Source organism: Chelon labrosus (genome assembly GCF_963514085.1).
Source record: "Chelon labrosus genome assembly, chromosome: 9".
In the NCBI taxonomy this organism is placed as follows: domain Eukaryota; kingdom Metazoa; phylum Chordata; class Actinopteri; order Mugiliformes; family Mugilidae; genus Chelon; species Chelon labrosus.
Genome location: NC_140359.1, coordinates 13,066,751 through 13,087,982, shown reverse-complemented (window position 1 = coordinate 13,087,982; position 21,232 = coordinate 13,066,751). Strand labels below are relative to the sequence as shown.

The window sequence follows — 21,232 nt, the reverse complement described above, 5'->3', positions numbered from 1 at the left end:
GCGGCAGGATCAGTAATGCTAACTATGTGGATCATTCTGAGAAGATTGGACCGCAGCCAGCATGCCCTCTTAATAATGCTGTGCATTTCAGCAGTATGTCTCAATCGAGGGCTGCAACAACCCAATGCCTCCATTGTTCCTGCCCTCCTTTGTGATGCAGTCAGGGAAAAAAAAAAAATCATTTCTTTCTAATGGCATGAAAAGATTTCATTGAAGTGCAGATTGAGAGTGTACCGCTGCGGATTGTGGAGCGAGGCCAAAAGCTCAGTGCCCGCGAAAATGCCCTGGCTCGGCAGTATCATTCCAGCACCGAACTGATGTTCTTCATTGAGCCTGGGCAGCGTCATAGCAACCCAGGGAGATGCATAAAAGATGACTTCGCTTTGACGTGCGCGGCTGGTTTCCGTACTGAGGTCAAACAACTCCATTCTGTACAAGCAATAGACGCTGGCCTATTCTTTATCAAAAAATATGTCAAGATGTGAATTTTTTCAAATAATGTTTCCATATATCTGGGTAAATTCATGCATTGTAGTGCTGTAATGCTGCTTACTCTGTACATGAATACGTACCAGAGAACATATACTATATCTGGTAAATCTGCTTTAGGACATATGTTCTTTTAAAGTACAAGCTTGCCTATGAGTCTCTCTTCTCATATGTCCCTTTGACCAGAACTCACATTTCTCTGCGAGCTAGAGAGGAATAAAGAGACAGTGCCCTCTACCCTTATCACCCCCTTCAGCATGTCCCCATTTGTTTCACAGTCTGGTGATAATTTTTCACATTGCTTCATCTGCAGGTGAACTTATTTTGGACTCTACTAGTGAGTAGAGCAGATAGTTCTCTTTGCCAAAGTGCTGGTTTATAATGGTGAATATTGCTTGATGTGTTTAGCTGGAGATCCATCACTCATCCAAGTGGAGAGACTTTTTAAAAACCACAGATTTTTGGAATTTCCTTCTCCTGCTCTCCGTGGCTTTTTCTGCCTCTAGCGTGTTCTAACCTCTTCCGCGTTTAAAAAGGGAAAAAAAAAGTGCGAAATATCTGCCACTTATCAAATTCAGAAAGAAAAGAAGCCAAGCATGTGGGTTTGAGTGTGTATTTACAGGAAAATGTGTTTACAGTATGTAATGCGAATGTGTGTATCAGTGTGAGACGACAATCCTCCATGAATAGGATGGGTGAAAGAAAAAGCAATTGTCCTGTAGGGCTCAGACACTCATGAAATTAATCTATTATCTTCCTGTGCAGCTGCCATGTACGATACAAGGTGCTTGACAATTCCCCGTGCCATTGCAACTCCGTGACATTTGCCCATTCACTAAGCTCGCTGACACCAACAGGATCTGGCCTTGCCGCCAAATTAAGGCAACGAGTGGGGAAATGAGAGCGGTGGCATCGGCCAGGAAGAACCAGAGAGGCGGGATAGATTACCCCTTGTGTTTGAAGACCTGACCTAAGCACCTTGCCCAGGGGCTTTTTATCAGCTTGGGCTGAAAAACACCTTCAGGAGGGAGACGGCGATATAACCACAGCCGGTTGTAATGGTGTGACAAGGCTGTGCTGTCCTTGCACAACTCTTGACTTCTCCCTCCCTCCCCCCCGTTCATTACTATCCTTACTTCTTCCCTCCCTCTCTCCGAGAATGGGTGCTCTATCTAAAGCTTTGTCCAGTTGGGAATGGGCAGACTTTAAATGCCTGTCGCCCAGTGTCACAGATGTGGCTGCACACAGGGTGTCCAGTGTCACAACATAGGCTGGGCCCTGTCAAGGGCAAAATGAATTTGTTGGAGGGAGAGACCAGAGACGGGATATATTATGGGAAATGATGAATAACCCCAAGGTGCACTGATACTGAAAGAAGAGGGGTGAGGTGATGGGAGGAAGCGCAAGAAGACTGGTAAAGAGGGGTCTGGCCTGACTGTTTCTGGCTCAGCCCTACAAATAGGTTTTATTTATTTATTGTTGGTCTGCTTAAAGAGACGGTGAAGGTCAGGCTATGTGTCTGCTCCCTAGCTTCGTTATGTGAGCTGGATCAATTTATGAAATATGTCTGTTAACAGTGCTGCTGATGTAATGGCTCCCTCTCCCTCTTCCTCCATGTGCACTCTTTCACACTCGCGTTCGCCTTTTCTACTATTCGTGGTCCTGCTATTGCCACTACAATGACGGTGTCCAAGGTAACCTCGTCGCTAAAGTCACTGCTGTAGAATGAAGAGGTCGCTATATTTTTTTTCCTTGAAGAGCGGGAGGCTGTGTCAGCTCTGATTGCAGCATCCGTGCGTTCAGAGCTTTATATCTGCAAAATGGAAGGTTGTTTATTGTTTATTAGCAGAAAGACAGGTGAGGTCTTTTGTAACTCAAGTGAAAGTACTGTATTATAGCTCAATTCCACATTACACTTATCCATTATATCCATTTTGTCCTCCTGTACCGCAGCATGTGCAGTGATTGACTACCACCTTTTAAACTAATGCGCTGCTGTGCATACACTACTGCGCATTGTATTTATGCAATATGCATATTGTGTAATTCACATAATTTATGTCCCTATTTGTTTATTTCCTTTTAGTATGACAGGTCATTGGTTTGGAGTCAATTTCACATAACATGATGAACCAAATGGCAGTTTATACGTGCAAAGAGGTTTCATTATTGATGAATCAATTTGGCAGTCTACACAGTGATTCATTGCGTGTATCAATACTGTATATAATATTTACAATATATCTTTTTTTTTTCCTCCTAAGTGTGTCATCAGTCTTAATGTTTTCATCCTCGACTCTTGGCTCTGCCAGGTCCTCAGACAACCTTGCACCATAACCGACATTACCGCACCACCCTGTCACACTGTCAATTTGTATATGTAAAAGCTGCTCCACGCTGGAGCCTTACTTATGCTTAAATACATGGTACAGTTTATAAATATAGTCTGCGATGCTGTAGCGTATACTACATGCTGTATGCTAAATGCTTACTGTAGGTAGTGTTTGTGGTGCTTGCTGCTCAGTCTCATCTCATTCTGACTGTGTCGTAAGCCAGACAGACTGTGGCCTGGATCACTGCTTCGCCACCAGGCCCCGAGGCCCTTTCCATGGCCAGCAAACCAGAGCCGGATCACTGGGCTGTCTACCTCTCCATCCTTCAGTTAGAAAGCTCAGTGTTCACACAGTTTGGGTCAAACCCCAAAGCATGTCTGATCAGTCTGAAGATACAATATTGTTTTGTGTGCATCCCATTTTTTACCCAGTGGTACAACCAGAGCGAAAGAGGATAAGAACATGTTGTTTGGAAAGCGGTCGCACATCTGAGTTTAATAAGGCAGTTCAGTGGAGATGGGTCACACTGCGTGTCTTCCCTTAGAAGGTATTCCGGGACAACCAGGGCTCAAGGGCAGCATGGTTCATGTATGTTTGTGTGTCTTTTTGTGTTTTATGAGTGGTGTTGTGCAGGGGTTTGGGGGTGTGGAAGGAGGTTGAAAAGGGGTGAGTAAACAGAGCAACTGAGGGGAAACGCAGGAGGACCAGTTTGTTTTGGATCGCTTTGGGCCCAACAATTTATAGACATAAATATAAACATAGAACGGGAACAACTAATCCCCCTGAAATGCAAGATTAAGAAATGAAATGATTCCAAGATGACCATTGATTACAGAGTGTGGGTGAGTTTGATGGAAAGGGCATATGACATTGGCACTTAGCGGTGGGCAAGGAAAACCATAGGCAGAGAGGAAAACTGGGCCATGGAAGGTCCAATGGTTAATTTGCATTTGGTGAGTGATGTAAATAAGGGCTTTGGAGAATTCAAGCCCAAGAGCCATGAGCATGTAATTATCACAACTTAGGGATCAATATCCGCTCATTTGCAGAACAAAGCTGCAATCTAACCATCAGTCCTCTCCGCTTCCTTTACTTGCTTGTGTCTGAGTGACTTTGACAACTAAACTGTACGTGTGCCCAGTTTTTAAAATAGCTTGTCTTTCTTTCTCTCTTGTGGCGGCATATTGAGCTCTCCCACGCACACATTATTTTTATGAAATACGTAAGTGTCGAGCATGTGCTCCTTGGCCCTGAATATCACGAATCTGACGCTGATGGAGAATTTTTTTGATCCGTACAGTTGTATCCCTTCACCCTTATTCAAACTGTGGATTCATCTAAATTCTATGGAATCTACAGCAACACATTTCTCTTTTCCTCTTTCTCTCTTTTCGCCCTCAGAGTTCAGAAGCTTGTAGGTCTTTAATTATGTATAATATTCTTTTGCCCTGTTTTATGGAAACTCCAGACTGGATTCGCTCAAGTCATCGACTTGAAAGTTTGAAAACCTCCAGTGACAAGAATATTAATGTGCCAGCAGTGTCATATCTGTTTCAGCTCATGCATATTCAATGTCCCCCCAGCTCTCCAAGATTTATGTCAGACTTTGCCAGAGTGTAGTTTTCCACCATTGGAGATAATAGCATGCTAAATTGATGTTATCGGGGGCAGGTTTTTTCGTCTCTTCTCCTCTCCAGGTCGGGGGGTTGGAAGAGGGGAGCGAGGAGCAACCCACTCGCCTGGCTGCTATTCAGTGTGTTGGCAGCTTTAATGCTCACCTCCACCCACCGGCCTGTTCTGTAGTAGTAGCGGACTGAAAACCTCCGTCATGGGTGGAGAGGAGAGCATATTTTGGAAGGAGATTAGGGGCGATCCTGTGGATTATCTTTTAATTAAGGACGGTTGAGTTGTGCCCACTCTGGTGGAGCAAACGCCCAGCTGCTAATGAAGTTTAAACAGACATACTTTATTTAATTACCGCTAATCGCTGGGGCCCAAAGTCCGGCCCTCTTTGATCTGCCTGTCGCACTGTAATCTTCCTGGCAGATACCATCTCCCGTTCTACCCGGATCCCTTTTAGAAGTTGCTACGGGAGGTCCAAGATTAACCATGGGTTAATTGAGACAGCCGGGGTAAAAGTGTGTGTGTGTGTGTGTGTGTGACGGAGGGAAAGGGAGGGAGGATGGGCAGTAAGTTGATTGATGTGTTTGTGGCCTTAGAAGTCATCCTGTTTTCTCGGCCTCTATGCTCTCTCTCTCTCTTTCTCTCCCTTGTAGTCTGTTGCCACTCCAGGATGTTTTGGTCACACACTGCTTGACTGTTTGACACTAGGGACACTAGGGGGCAATGAATATACCTGACCTATGCAAAGGACAATGTGCAAGGAAGACCTTTCTCTTTCAGGCTCTTAGCATAACATTTGTGAGCACTTTTCAAAAATGTCCTGTAAGCACAATATAATGTTAATTGAAGCATTTACAATTATATGTTGCATTTTACACTTTGTTTAATTTGAATTTCCTTATTTTTTGTATTTGCCAGACAGGTCACAATGTCCACACCCCCATGCCTCCAATCATCGTACTGTAGAGTATTGTGTAACTTACACCATTGTCATTGTACATAACAATGTAAGTGGATGGCGAGCAGCTGTTATCTTTCCAGGGGTTAAGAAAGGTCAGTAGGGGCAGCAGAGAGCACAGTTACAGGGCTTGTGTGGTGCTGTGTGTGTGTGTGTGTGTGTGAGAAAGAACGAGAGAGAGAAAGAGAGAGAGGGGAGATGAGGGGGGTGTCTTTATCTGACCTGGGGGAGCTATGGGCTTCCTCTTAATTGGGTTAGTGCAGCGACCAGGGGCAAACCGTGTGACTGGAGACAAAATACTGTGAGAAAAAACCCTAAGAGGCACTTTTGTCTCAGCTGAGACATATGGCAGAGGATGTGTGAGAGCACTGAGTCTTCATCTGGAGGGAGCAAATGAAGAAGGTGTGAGGAGGAGAGAAAGAGAGAGAGAGAGGGAGAGAGAGAGAGATGCATGTTTCCCCAAATTAATGTGGTATCCCCAAATCGAGTGTAAAAGAGCCAGAGGAAACACTTGCCGTGGTAAACTGATCTAGCCGTATCTCTATCTAGCATGCACAAGCACACACACAAACTCTAAATCCTTTGTCTTTCGAACTCTCTCACTCCCACCCTCTCCAACATCTCTCTTCCATCCTCACCCTTTCAATATGTTTCTATTTCTTTCTTCACCCCCGTGCTCCCGCCTGCCTGTTCCCATCCTCCACAGCTGAAAGATTGCCAATAAATGAGTGATTTATATTCCGATAAGAGATGTTAACTAAACCACCGCATGCATATTCATACCTGAAGCTGTTGATTAATGCTGGCTTCACCATAACAGAAAATGTGTATTGTTTTCTCTTTCCATTGTAATATGAACCACGGAGTCGGTAAAGGCTGATACGCGCCTCACAAAGAGATTTACTGCTTTAATTATCCAAAGTAAAATGGCAAAAAAAAAAAAAAAAAAAAAATATTCATAGCCCTGCTTAAAACGTGGTTGATGGAATTATGCATTGCAATTTGTGAATAATTGAATCTTTCCTTCAGATTGTGACAGAATAGTTAATTTATTAATAGACGTACACAAAGTCGAGTCAAAGCCTCGGTCGGTCCTGCGGGTGGAACTGCTTTCAAGAGAATGAACCCTTGTTAAATAAGTTACAGAACACAGTCCTGCGCAGACGCCTTAGTTGAAAACAAACCCAAAAGACAGAAAGGGGAGAGGGAGCGACAGAAAGTGCGAGGAGCCTTGCCGACACCGGGTGTTAAATACAGTGACGTCTCAGAGGCCCTTCGGTAGAAGAAATGAAATATTTAATGCTTTAGTGTTTATTAACGGGATGAAACAAAGGGCTGCTTCCCTTTGACTTGTGCACATTGACACTTGGCACAGAACAAACAAAATCAAATATGGTATTGATCCATAATGGATGAAAAAGCCAGCTATGAATGAGTCGCATTATTTAAGAATTGGGAAAGGGAAGAAACAGAGAACAAGGAGACGCACTGTTAAAAACATCAACATTTTGTCAGCTGCCTCGATGATACACACGTCTGGCTTTAATTTACATAACTGTGTCATATATGAGTTTATTACATACAAATATCTCTGCAATTTTCTATCATGACCAAAATATCATAAGATTAATCACAATCTTCGGGTATCATGCAATGGATTTTATCATATTTAAAAAAAATAATAATTTAAGAGCAGATTCACAGGTTGTGTTACAGGATTTGGGGGGAGCTGAGTAAGTAAAATGTGTATCACATAACCTTGGTGACAGTGGTTCATGTATGCCACTTTGCATGTCTTTCATAGTTAAGCAGCGCCAAGGGTGACATTTAATGTTGTTAGCAGTTTAACCCTTAGTCCCTCTCCTTGAGGCCCTGTCATGTCCGAGTGGCACCCCAAATAAGCACTTTTGACACGGGGGCTCCAAGCTTGCGGCCCCTGCCTCTGTTGACAGTTCCTAACAAAGGGCCCCTCTTCCATTGATTGCCCTTTGCTGTTATGCAAATTAAAGATTCCCACTGCTCCCAAAGCAAGGAAAGAAGGTATGAGGTTTACAGTATGTGGCAAACTTCTTCTTTCTTTGACTTTGTTGTTGTTTAGTAAGAGATCTTTGGGTTGTGTCACAGAAGTTAGCAGTCCTGTCCCTGCGGTTGTAGACCTTGTGTCTGCGTCTTTTTCCATCTGTGCTCGCGTGAACTGCTAATGTTTCACGGGACAGAATAAAGCAGGTCGCCTGCGTGTACAGAGATAAATCCACCGCTACACTACTGCACGGAGGAACACACACACACGTGAACATGTACATACTTAAACACACACAACCATTCACCATTCACTGCTTATGTTCTCTCACCCTCCCACATATTTAGTCTCACTTGCGCACATTTGACACGCAGGAGAAAATCCCCTATAGCCCTTTCCTTCTGGTTGTGGTTCAAATTCTGTGTCCTAATGCCTTCCCCAGCTGTGTGTTTGTGTGTCCCTGAGGAGTTCAGGCATAGCTGCTGTGGTGACCTGATAACATCTGGGAGTAACTGATGGTTTTGCCCACATGCTCCAGAGCCTCAGGACCCCACGGGCGTCCTCGCAAAAGCCAGTTTCCCTTGGACCCTTTCAACACCTCCTCGACACCCGCTTAATACAAATTCCTCCAGTGAAAATCCAAACACACTCTTGTGTTTTATTAAAAAGTGTGCCTGCAGGGCTATTTCTCATTATCTTTGAAGTGGAAGTCCTTGTCACTGTGCAACTTAGATGGACACAGCAAGGTGAAAAAGTCAGCCTGAAAGGCTACTTGTTGACATCATCAAGCTATTTGCACTTGGAGCTTTGAGAATTTGAGAATATTCCCATTAAAAGCTTAAGTTTTACAACTCTATTATGAGATACAGTGGAAGTTATAATACATTCCAAATCAGAAGTTAGTCCGACTTATTTGGATAAACTCTTACTTCATATCCTGGCTTTAAAAAACAAATAATTATCTAGGGTACAAGACGGGGGAGTGAGGTAAAACACCACAGTGGACGTTATTCCTCTTGAGATATTTCATGACAGCCTTGACCCCCAAACTTAAGGTTATCAAGGCATCAGAGCAGCCTGTTCTGGGCTTCCAAAACACCACACAAAACTATGAAGTGTACAGCTTCGTCCAAGGTTGGTGACGTAAATATGTTTTTTCTTCTCTTCAAATTCGCAGAAGCCTCGTTTTTTTGCTGGACAGTTACACGTTGTTGCACTGAGGCGGGTTGAGAAAGGGCATTTTAAGTGGAAGTGTTTAAATGCATGTTACTGTAATGACAGCCTTGATGCACAAGCAAATTATTATGGACCTTTAAAATTTCAGTGGTACCATTTAACCATATGAACCATGTCCCCCATACCGGTGTGTAGTAGTATATTTTTGTGTCACCCCCCCTCACATTTCACATTGAAACTGTGTGCAAGTATGTTTTCCTTCATGTCAAGATCTAAAGTACAACAGAGGCCAAAAAAGGGGAGTAAAAAGCACACGATGGCCGAAGAGGGGATGTATATGACCCTCTTCGTAGGAGGAAAAATAAATAAAAACGGAATGAAGAGGAGGAGGAAGAACAGAGGAGGCGGAGGAATAATAAAAACAGAAAAAGAAGCGTTTCCATGCTTTCTCCAGCTGTTTTCCCATGGAAAGGCACCGGTTATCCTACACAGCTTGTTACAATAGAGTGAACGAGCCTGGTGGGATCTGGAATTGACAACTTGTGTCTGCTTAGTTACACTAGTTAATGACCCTAATTATCTTCCTCCTTGCTGTGAACAGTCAATAAACAATTAGTGTGGCATATGGACCCCCTAAACTCTGTGTTTTCTATCTCCAAGACAATGGGGTGTCCTTCTCTGGCAGTGGTAAAGTGTCAGTACAGGCTGATTAAAGTACGTGGGAAACAGTAATCAATGGCTTATCCTAAGATCCTTGAACACCATCTTTTTCTAGTAGTCTTTGCCTCTCAGCCTCATACTGTAAGCACTCACATGGAAAGACTCCATGCGTAGCGTCCATTCATGTGGCTTTTATCTGCTGCTCTCTTAGATAATTAGTTAAGAATGAAAAAGACATATCCCCTGGCTTTTAGGCCTTTGGCTAGCTTTTTCAGTATAAGCCCCATTTATTGCTCATCTTCCAGATAGCCAGGGCCTTGAACAGCCCTGTCATGTGTTTATGAGCTCTACCTTTGAATAGCGCTTTCTCTCCTCAATAGCAATAGCTAGACAGGAAAAGCTAGCTAGAGGGAGAAAGAGAAGAAGCAAAACCCTTTGAATATGGATGGCGATCAGGTGAACTACACCTGAACCCTGCCTGTGATGTCTTTATAGAGAGGTGTTTCTGACTTTCTTTTGCTTTTCAGCCACCATCAAAAGTTCAAGAGGCAGTAGTGTTTTGTATTCAGGGAGAAGAGAACCTTTGAAACCTTTGGGATAAAAGAGCTGCACTGTGTCAGGCTGGAAGGTAAAGGAGAAGGATGGAGGAGGGCTAAGAGGGTGCATGAGAGGGGAAGAAAAGGGCGCACTTTGTTGTGCCATTTCACAAGGCTAATCTGAACCACCATGCAGAAGAATAGCTGATAAATGTTAACAAGTACCAAGAAACTTTTGTACTGGCTGATGACCTTCGAATCAATATTTTAGGTGTTCATAGAGTCTGTCCAGTCAAATATGAGTCATGACAGCTCATCGAAATTCAGGCCGTCCAGTGATTTTTGCCTGAGAAACTCCAGAGAAAAATTGCTAACTTTCCTTTGTTTATTTTATTGACAGTCTGAAGTGGGAGCTGATGCAGAGGGAAGACCCTTTAGGTAACGTGACACTGTGTTTTTTGGAACGAGGAGGCGATAGCATAGAAAGTTATATTCTTATTGTGATCTTTTCCTTTGCAGAATAATTTCAGACTGCATTTGAATTTCTGCAGTAATTTTATGTTTCTTTGGAACTGAAAAAAGCCCAGTAGCACTGTTTTGAATATTTCCCTTTGGCTAGAGAAGAAGAGTTCTGATCTCTTGGTACAAACTGTATCCCTGCTGGCAGAGGTTCTGATGTGTTGTAATGGCCCTCCGTGGATTTGATAAGAATATTGCTTTTATAACTGTAATGTTTTCCCACTTTCTTTTGTCTTTGTATGGATATGAATCCAGTGCTGTAGCTGTGCTATTGTAAGGTTTGAGCCTAATGGTGAACAGTTACACAAATGGAGACTGCAGTTAAAATATTTATTAGCTTTGAGTCCATACATTAAGATAAGGTTGTTCACATATACCTTTGAATTCTAGTAATTTGACCACTGAAGAATTGTAGTTCTAGGTATTTGCTTTAGCTACAACGTGCCAGGGTGTCAGGATTTTAACCCAGATCACAACTTCGTTAAGTCATACTACGTGTGAACTGTTTTAATGACTTTGGTTAGTGTTGGATACGTAACATGCAAAAAAAGTTCTTATTTAAAAGAGGTTTTGTATGTTTCCCAGGAGAAACTTCTCCACCGAATAGCAAAATACACCAGTAACAACATTGTACTTAAGTGTCGCTCGACTACTGGTTGGCCGCTACTTGAAACATGCCTTTTTTTTGTACGCAATTAGGCTAACTCCGGGCTTCAGTACTAATGGTAAGACGGTCGGCTCAGGGGATTAACTTAGTCGTGTTGGAGGGTTAGTGAAGGGGTCTGCTTGTGAGAGGCCTTATTGTCCCACTGGGTCACTGATCTAGGGGTTCATACCCACTCAAGACCAGGACTTTACCCTCCTTCTCTCTCCACTTCAGCAGGCAAGAGAATTGGTTGTATTGTGTGATATGAGGTGGAAAAGAGTCCACTGCCCCACCCATCCACTTGGGCCTTGGAGTGTGTTTTGAACAGTGCTCATCACAACACTGATGGGTTGTGCACATGCACACACTCTCGCACACACACAAATGCGCAGTGGCGTCCTATGCACATTCAATAACCAAAGGGAAACTCCAGCTGGGAGAGCCATTGATGCCTTCGTAACAGGCTGATTGTTTTCTATAGGAGAGGGAGGAGCGGGGAGGAGAGAGTGGGCAGTTCACTAACTCCACCCCAAGGCTTTGAGTGGGGCCTACCAGGTGTAAACATCCAGTACTTTTCTCTTTATGAGCTGGCAAGAGGAGAAGGACCCCCAGGTAGTCACGGGACACTGCCCTGAAGGAATTGAGAAATTAAAAACCAAAGAGAAAAGAGACAAGTGTTCAGGCAGAATCACAGGGCGGGCTAGATGCATGTTAGTCTGGCCAGGTGTTCTGCAGTTATGATATGACCTGCCTCAGCTCTGTGAGAGGCAGATAACCTCTCTATTGACCACAGAGTTCGAGATCGCTTTCCTATGCCTGGGCAGCGGTAACTCAACCGAACTCAAAGCAGCGACTTAAATGGGGATAAATAATGGCATTTTCTGGCACTGGCACCGCTTGTCAGCATAGGAAAGCTCCTGTGATGATTCTAGGGACCATTCAGATGATGGAAATTCTGTCTCAATGATTCATCTCCATTTACTTAGCTATGAGTTCCTATCCCTGCCAGTTTGGAAGGCGATATAGCACAGGAGCTTAGCTTGTCCCTGAATGGGGCTCTGTGAGAGAACTTAGTATATGTTTGAGACGCTTCTGATGCTTATAATGCATACTCTTTTGGTAACGCTGTTCGGATTATAGAGTAGAAGGAGGCAAATATATCGACCAGCATGGTGTTTATCCGCTGGTTCCACACCCTCCAAACAGAACCCCATTACACAGGCCAGTTTGGAGAGGCTTAACACCTGTTTGTTTTTTTTTCTTCTTTTCCAGCCCATATAAACTCATTCTCTCCCTCCCTCTCACTTACTTTTTGTCTTCCAATGCAAAGAGGATGAGGCTAGGGGAATGAGAAGAGCTCCATTATTGCTGTATTTTCTTTCCACAGAAATGTTATTTACTAGAAAGATATCATCCTAGCTTTTAATCCTCTTAGCGGTGGATTGCGGTTGTACTTACAGCGCCATGCACCTGCTAAACTGCCTTCTCTTAAAGCTGTATAAACACAGCCGCGGGAGCCATTGCCTTCCCTAGCCGAACCCATCAGCTTTTTATTTTTTTTTATGGAGTTAGACAGAGAGAGAGAGCGCTCCCAAGAAGTTTAGAGGACACCCGGTTGATGGGATGATGCTTATGAGAGCAAGAGGGCCCTCTTCCTGTCACGTCAGATGTGGTCAGACCCCACCTGATGCCCTTGGTTGTTGGTAGGTTTCTTGGAGAGGAGCCGCAAAACCACTAAACAGACGAAGGCCTGTGTGTAGAAGTGTTTAGACAAGGACTGCGAGCTTGTGCTCACATATCTTCACAATGTAAGTTTAGAGAAGTAGCCTACTTCACTTCATCTGGATTACAGAGCACTCAAGGGGGCCTATCTTTGCTTCTTTTTGTTCTTCTTTTGTATGCCACTGATTTATTTGGTTATAGATCAGTTGTATTAATCACATTTATTACGGCGTCAGTGTTGGGTCCTCTGTGTTTTACGTCTGAGCTTGTGTATATATTTAGAAAGCTGAGCATGAGCAGTGTTTTTTTTCTTTCTTGTGAATAATCCGTCTTCCCCCTCCATAGTAAAGGACATTATGTCTAGCTGGCATGACAGGCCCTGCACTGTGTTAACATTACCTCCTCTTTTCTAACAAGGCAACAGACACCACTCATCCTCACATTCCCTGATGGGAGAGACAGACAGAAAGACTGCAAGAGGGAGAGAGCAGCATTCACAGCAAACGACAGAAATAGAAAAAGTGTCCTTTGTGTGTGTGTGTGTGTGTGTGTGTGTGTGTGTGTGTGTGTGTGTGTGTGTGTGTGTGCGTGCGCATGTTTGTATGTGTGCGTGTACGCGGGCTGGAGGGAGGGAACTTCGACCGCAGGCAAACAATATGGAATTTGAAATATTGGCTGGCGTAGTGATTGAACATGGCTCCCTTATCACTGGGTTGCCAGGTTGGCCAGCCATAACGATGACTTATCACAGGGCTGAGGAACTTGGAGTATATAACAAGATTCTCTGACATGACAAACACTGCCCTGAGGAGACACACACCACGCACTGTAGACTGCCCCAATCCAGGGCATGCAGCTCTGGGAATGGAAGATTCTCCCAGGACTGTACCACAGGTGAAGGTGCATCTGAGATTGAAGAAGGGCCAACATGTTTGCTTCTTATTATGTGATGGGTTTGCTCTACACCCTGAAAAAAAGGTGCACAAATATTTTACATAGATGATCAGGAGTATAATTTATCATTGGAGTTTTGATAGGGTTGTTCAGCAATTTCTTTACTTTGGAGCGATACCGATAACACCTTCATGAGTGCATACAAATAAGCAGGGTATTACGCAGTTTAACACATTATATGAACAGTCATTTAATTAGTTTACTCATTGTGATTTAAAATGTGTTTGTGTTATCCTACACAAGTGTGTGTTGTAGAGAAGATTGAAAAGGACAAAAAGAGTATTTCTGCGTATACACTTCCACTCTTGGGTGATTATCTGTGGACGTCATTCTATACCTCATGAACCTTTGGCTAGATGCTGACTCTACATTGTTCTTTCCTCAATAGAAAAGGGAAGCAGTCAAGGTCGATCCATCGGTCCGTCTTAATGAAGAGAAATATGAATGCAGAGATTGGTAGAGAAAGTATTGAGTATTGTTGATGTGCTTCATAACTTCTTTATTAGATCATGATAAATTTGTGTTTGGGTGATTTCATCATTGCGTCATCCTTGTCCACCCTCGCCCAAACACTACAGTGAATCAGGACCGAGTGTGTGTATATTGTATATGTATATATAAATACATGCCATTTAGGCCATGCATGGTGGTTAAACGATTCAAGCCCTCGTGGTGAGCTATCAGTTGCTCAGACTAGTACGATATCACGTTAAAGCTGAAGCGTTTGCTGGTGTACTAGATACTGGCCTTAGTGCTCAGGAGCTAAGAGCCGTGAACTTTGACTTTTAGGCTAAAACAAAACAGATGCCAGGTGAGGTGACTCACATCCGGCTTTCAGTGCACTGGTGAGGAATTCTTCACCCTGTTCTTTGCAGTGTTATTGCTTCATCTCCTCTTGCATTTCTCCACTAAAGTACTCCTTAGCCATGAGAAGACCACCCCCTCCATTTTCTTCCACCGTCTCTATCCTTTTCTCCTGTTCTTTCATATTATGTCTCTGGAGTTTTCATTAATTATGTTCCTTTGGCAGGGACTTGTTTGCTTTCTCTCTGTATGTATGTATTGCAAGCATTGGAATGGATTTGTTTATAGTTGTGACCCTTGCTGCTTGAAGTCTTAAAGCAGCTCTGCTGTCAAGAGCCAAAACTCTGGCAAGGTCAGCTCATTTCTGTTTACTTTTCGAGCACTATTTACCCTCTGGGGCTTTTAAAAGCACTTCTGCAAAACATCACTTCCAGGAGAGAGAGAGAAAGACAGAGAGAGAAAGGAAGGCTGGAAAGAAAGAAAAGACGAAATGAAAAACTGAGAGGATGGCGATAGGACGGTAGTTTTCCATCGGTGACACTGTCACATTATACTGAACCGGGAAATGTGTTAATCCCTCTCATAATATATTGAAAATTGCAGATTCGTGCTCTGCTTCAGGTAACTGCACTAGTGTATTGATATGTATATGGTGCATTAACCATAATGGGCCTAATTTTCCCTCTGCAGCATTCCTACTCTGCATATTACCAACATGTGCTATCGCCTTAATAAGAAGGCGATAAAAATTTTGCATGATAGACCCTGAGGCTGTTGCCTGAATGCAAAGCCATGGACTTGGGATTAAACCATCAATAATCACTATCTGCCGTGCCATGCATTTGCCCCTGCAGAGCTAATGATTAATCTCCCCTATATGGGACTGATCACTATCAGATTGATGAATGCACCGACCAATCATGTTCCGGCAAACCCACGGCATGTACATACACCAATAAGTGATGATGAACAGCCTGTGTTGTTGGTTATTTATGCTGGCTGCATGGAGCAGTCCCTGCAGGTTTTATATACAGATGTGGTCATATGGTTTTTATACGTCCTTTTTTTTGGCAGCGTGGTTATACTGGTTTTGGTGTGTATAACATGAAATGCGTTGATATATATCCCTTGTAAACTACGGAGAAGTCATGTCTGTTTAACCGCTTACCAGGGCTCACGTCTCAGGAACTTGCAATAGGATCTGGACACCTCATGCTCTGAAATCCCAGTACAAACATCCTTTCTCCGATGTGCGAGGATGAGTGAGTGAAAGTTATGCGCGCGCGTGTGCTCAAAAAACGTGTGCGAAAGCAAACCTATATGGACAAATTGTGTTCCTGTGTGTAAGACGGACATACTGTATCTGCCCTTGAATGATGGATGGACATTTTGTCCTTGTTGCTTGTTGTTGTTACTCAGGGCGGGCCTCCGCGTGTTCCATGTTGATGTCCTTGTATAGTCAGGCTTGGGTTTATTTTCTCTGGATCGACAGAGACACCTCCTCTTGAACTTTTATAGCCCCTCTTAGTGATGTGTATCTGAGAGAGCTGACCCGGGTCACCAAGCTTTACGGGCTTCCGCCTGCTTCTCATCCCCAGTGTTTGTTTTTCTTTTTCTTTTCTTTTTTTTGTGGATATATCATTTCTTTTCACACGTCTACACATGAGCAGAATGACAATGACAGAACAAAAAAAATTGAACTGTTGTGAGAATCTGACCACGAAGGCAAAGAAATAAAATCTCCAGCTTAAACTTGCATGACATCAGCCGTAGAGATTATTAAATGTCGTTCACACAGAACATCTTCGAGAATGTTTTATTGTTTTGGTTTGTTTTCATTCTTTTTCTTCTTCTGGTAAAACTTTTTTATTTTGAGAATATTCAGTATTTACTGAAAAACAGAAAAGTCAGTCAAGAGTTTATATTTTTGTTTCCCTGGGCTGATATTTAGTCAGGGTCATTTCATAGTTTAAATCCCAATAAAGATAAAGTGCACAGCATAAAGCCTAATAAATGCCAAAACCAGTAAAAACATCTAGAAAGAGCTGAGGGACAAGAGACCCCACAAACGTAACCCACCCTTTACCTTGCACCAGAATACCCAGAGCAACAATTGTACCTCATACTCCCAACCTTTAGACACCTCTTACCTCCCCCTAACATGCACACAGGTGCCTTTGAGAGAGACGGCAGTTCACATTTGACATTCAGAGCACCAGACCGGATCTGGGAGGATTAGATCCATATTACAAAACAGTATTTTAATACATAGGTCTCCCTCTTACAAATTACTGAGCAGACACAGGGAGCTGAGAGTCTGTGGGCCTAAACTAAAGTGACAGTTATTGGCCCCTCTAGCCCAGAAGAAAAATCTGTTAAGCCATTTGCTGCTGTCACATTTCTTGGTAGGGAATGTATTCCCATGCATTTGATATGGCCACATTTAACCATGCACTCATGAGCCCAGTCCATAACTTTTCTCGGGCTGAAATTTATAACACGGAGCTACATTATGAGATACTCGTGTATACTAGCCACAGAACACTCCCCTGTCTGTTGCTGACAAGCCATAAACTGTGACACAAACCCCAAAGAGTTGTCCTTTGTGTTGTTTATGTCATTGCCTTTTTTGTACCCACAGAAGGGTAAAGGAGACAAATCTCTTTCTGCCTTTTTATGGCCAGTTGAGTTGGGCTTGGATTTTTTTTTATTTATTTTTTTTAAATAAATAAATCTACCAAGTTAAAATCTCTTTCATTTACAAATAGCAACATTTATTTCATTTATTTGACTCCACATTTGAGCAGGTGTACAAACAATGCGCAATCTTTTGATGAGGAACATTCCATCCTGTGGCCTTGGCCACATCTGGCCCACTACTTTCTTTTTTGAGGTTGAGTGCTCCGTCAATCCCAGCAGATCCACCATTCTCTTCATTCAGAAAGTCTCCACCTCAGTTCCGCTAAAAAAAAAAAATAATCTAAACACATCTTAGCACTTAATTTACATTCTCAACACATCTAATCAGTCTGTGATTATTCCACTAAATCCAGTTGTTTGTCAAATTTAATTAATGCTGTGACCAATCAGTAAAGTTTAAATAACATGTTGTATTATCAGGCTGTGGTGTACAGTAAGGTTTGTAATTTCTTGTTATTAGAATATACAGTATGTGTCATGCATACAGTATGTGAGCAATACTTTAATCAGCAAATGAGAAACATCTTCAGTCCGCATGCAGACATAATACGATGCACAAACACGGACACAGTACGTTGATGCCCAGGCAGGCGTGCTCTTAAAGAAACAAATATATCCGAGGACATCAGATCTGTAATAGAAAACACATGGGCTTAAAATATTTCAAAAGACCAAGCTGAGTGCTGTTTACCCAGTTTGGGCCATTCTATCATAGTTGGGTGTTTACCTTGCCAGGGATTTATTTGTCCTTTTTGTGTTTAGGTTTTAAGGCATTGCAGCTTCACTGGCACCATGATGGATAAACATATTATGGATCCTACTAATCTCAGTGCAGCAATTCCAACAAAAACAGCTAATTGTGTTTAGCTTCTCCGTGACTCAATGAGCTGTGTTTGTTTTAATAATTATGTTTGTGTGGACAAGACGCCCTGTTTGAATCTCTTCAGGAAAGATTGGAGAGGATGAGAAGTTACATCATGCTACTCGGTTATGAGGTGGATTTACACAGAGGGGATAGAAAACACAAATATATACAGGCTCCACATGCATACACAGGCATTCACTATATGCACATTTGCTTTGAATGCGATCTGTTTGCAGCATTTCTGATGAGCATATCAAGGTAAAAAAAAAAAGTCAACTTGCAATGTGTGCTTTCAGTATCTGTTAAGTACATAAGTACATACACTGCCATATACCGTACCAACATTATTCAAAATTGGGGCATTGTTAGTTTCACCATTTCAGTGTTGGGAAGCATCTCTTGCACACCTTGTCTTCTGGTTTACACATTACACAGCTCTACTCTTTGTGTGTGTTCACATGAGATTTTGGAAAACACGCTCGATTTATTGTTCCATTGTTGCAGAGTTGTCACGATTTTGAACGCCAGCAAGCACACGTACAGACGTGTAATGATGTGAGCGACTCTGCCTCATGTCTGTTTTGTAAAAGAAAAAGGAACAGACGTGGAAGAGCAATTAAAAATTCCTACGTTCTGATTATTGAAAGCTTTTCTCTGTGTTTTTCAGCCCTTATATTAGTCATTTTTATTTACATATTGTACCATTTTTTTTTTCTGCAACATTTCCTCTGATTTGTTATAAATTCTTAATGTTTTCTGTTAAGAATCAAATAATAATGTGCGAGCAGCCACAATGGAAAATAGACCAGGCATACATATTTTAAATTGCTCATTTATTCCTTATTACATATTTACACTATGCTTAAGAAAGATTCCAAACAGTTTCATGACAGTTCATCAAGATTTAAGTATCTTTTTTTAATTCATTCTAATGCGTAGTGAAATAATCTTAACACTGACCTCTGCAAATCTAATGACTGGTTAGCGTAAGTTGCTTTAAATATGTTCACCAGCAATTAAAAAAAATATATGTAAATTACACAGCTCTGTAATATGATGTCTGTTGCACGTCCATACCGTGTATACATGTCAGGGCTGGACCCTCATCACGCCTGTGCTGGTTTGTACACGTTAATGCCTGTCAGTGCACAACACACTTCTTGCTAAACAGGAAACGCACATGTGCGTGCACACACACTGCCACACACACTGCAGACAGACCACATCTGAGGGGCATTACCCGTTCCTCCAGTGTTTACACAAGGTCAGTTTTGACAAGAGAAAGTGGGAGGTGCAGGCATTATTGTGACACTCACTGTAATGTCTTTCTTTACACACTGGCCAGCCATGTGTTTTCCCTGGGGTTGAGTGTGGTATTACTTGACGTTTAGCTTAATGGCCATCAGTGCTAACTGACAGCTAAGGTAAATTACAGACGGATGAGAGTGTTGACTAGAATTAGATTCGATCAGATTTTTACCCCAGTATTGTTTTTGTTTTTGTTGTGTGTTTTTTAAAAATAATATTTCTTTGAATGGACCTGTTGTGCCATTTCATGTGTCCCTGTCCTCATTAACACATCCACCCACTCTTTACATACGGAACACTTGGCAATGGTCTGTTAAGCCATTTACAACTTACTATTCACTGGATAAATGCTATGTGTGATTGTGTAGACACAGGTGTCGCCATCGCCGTTAGCCGTCTGTCTCTGCGTCTCATTATCTCACGCAACTGGGGGACGAATCTTTGTCTAAGCCAAGTTTGAGTCTGAGTAGAGCCTGACTCTCTATCTTAACATTTTTTAGTTTTTCTCACTAAATACTTCATAATTCTGAAAAAACTAAATCAATCTTTGTTGTTTTTTTATGTCTACTCGTTGTCTTTTTGGAGCTGTCCATTATTTCAGGAGTCATGTGTTCATCACATTTATATGGACTTATGCGATTATTCTAAATCAAAGACAGAAAGCCATAGTGTGTGAGACCTGTATTGTACTTGAAGATTAGTGAGACATAATTGTTGTGCAGTGGCTTCCTACTCAAGATTCAAAATTCTCTTTTACATCCCCCATCCCTTTTTCCTTTTCTCTCGTTCTCCCTGATTTTCCCCCCTCACCTCTTTCTCCCCCTCCACCTGTCTTCGACCTGGTTCTTGATCCTTACACTGGGAGCAGATACTTCTGGTAGGATTAATATTTCTGCCACTTTGATGTCAGAACTGTGCTTCACAAAGACAGAGTTAGGATGAGGGGGCGATGGGCAGAGAAAGAATAAGACAGAGCGAATGAAAGAAAGAGAGGGATAAGGACACAGAGAAGCGGAAACTGGAAAGGTGGCAGAGATGTGAGGGATCTTCACTTGGCAGCCAAATGTATAATCTCATAGTATGTGTATCTGTGTGAGAGCAGTTGTGTGTGTGATTTTTCAAGCGACTGTGTGTATGTGTGCGGGGGACCCCTGTTGGCAGCTGCCCGCGCTTCCACCCCAGGCTGTGTTTGCAGAGGCGTGTCGTCGTTGCTGTGGGCTTGCGGAGGTCAACAAGGGGGTACAGGCCAGGCTGCTGTTCCGTATTGGCTCCCAGGCAGAGGCTCTGGCCTTACCCATTAAGCCAATCACTCACAGCCAGCTGACCCCTGACAGCCTATCAGCTTACTTGGCCTGGAGGCTGCGAGCAAATAGACAAAGGCAGAGGTGTCGGGGAGGGTTATGTTATTGGAAGAGAGCTTGGAAAGCGATGCAGAGAGAGAGAGAGAGACGGAGAGAGAGGGAGAATGAGTAAGACTGTTTAGCATGGTTTCAGCTGAGGAGCCAAAGGTGAGAGCAAGTGGTGGGCGAGAGCGCCCTTAATCTGTGGCTGACGAGGGCACCAGGAGCCTCCATACAATAATTACATTAGAGTCAAATGGATCCCTGTATCTGAAAGCAACACATTTATGCCCTGCAGGAGAATCCCTGGCTAATTGTAATCCACCAAGACGGAGCAAGCGCAAGAAGTGCCTACCTTTAAAGTGAAGAGGTTTAGGAGAATGCTTTTGTGTCAATAAGTGTGTGTCTTGTTTTATGAAAATAATGGTTACACAAATAAAATGAAGCGTCACAAGAGAAAATATTTGTGCATTGTGAACGAATTCATCCCCAGATGTGGTAATCTGCACATCGGCATGCACTTGTTATTTACATGCATTATGGCTCTTGACTGCAGTGTACGTTGGTAGCATTGCTTTT

General features: G+C 42.8%; 1 protein-coding gene across 1 annotated transcript in view; it reads left to right on the top strand.

Moving 5' to 3' along the window:
• Positions 1–21,232, top strand: part of LOC311493190 (uncharacterized protein) — a gene marked incomplete at both ends in the record, with an annotated part of 214,019 nt that overhangs the window by 170,430 nt on the left and 22,357 nt on the right. The window lies entirely within an intron of this gene.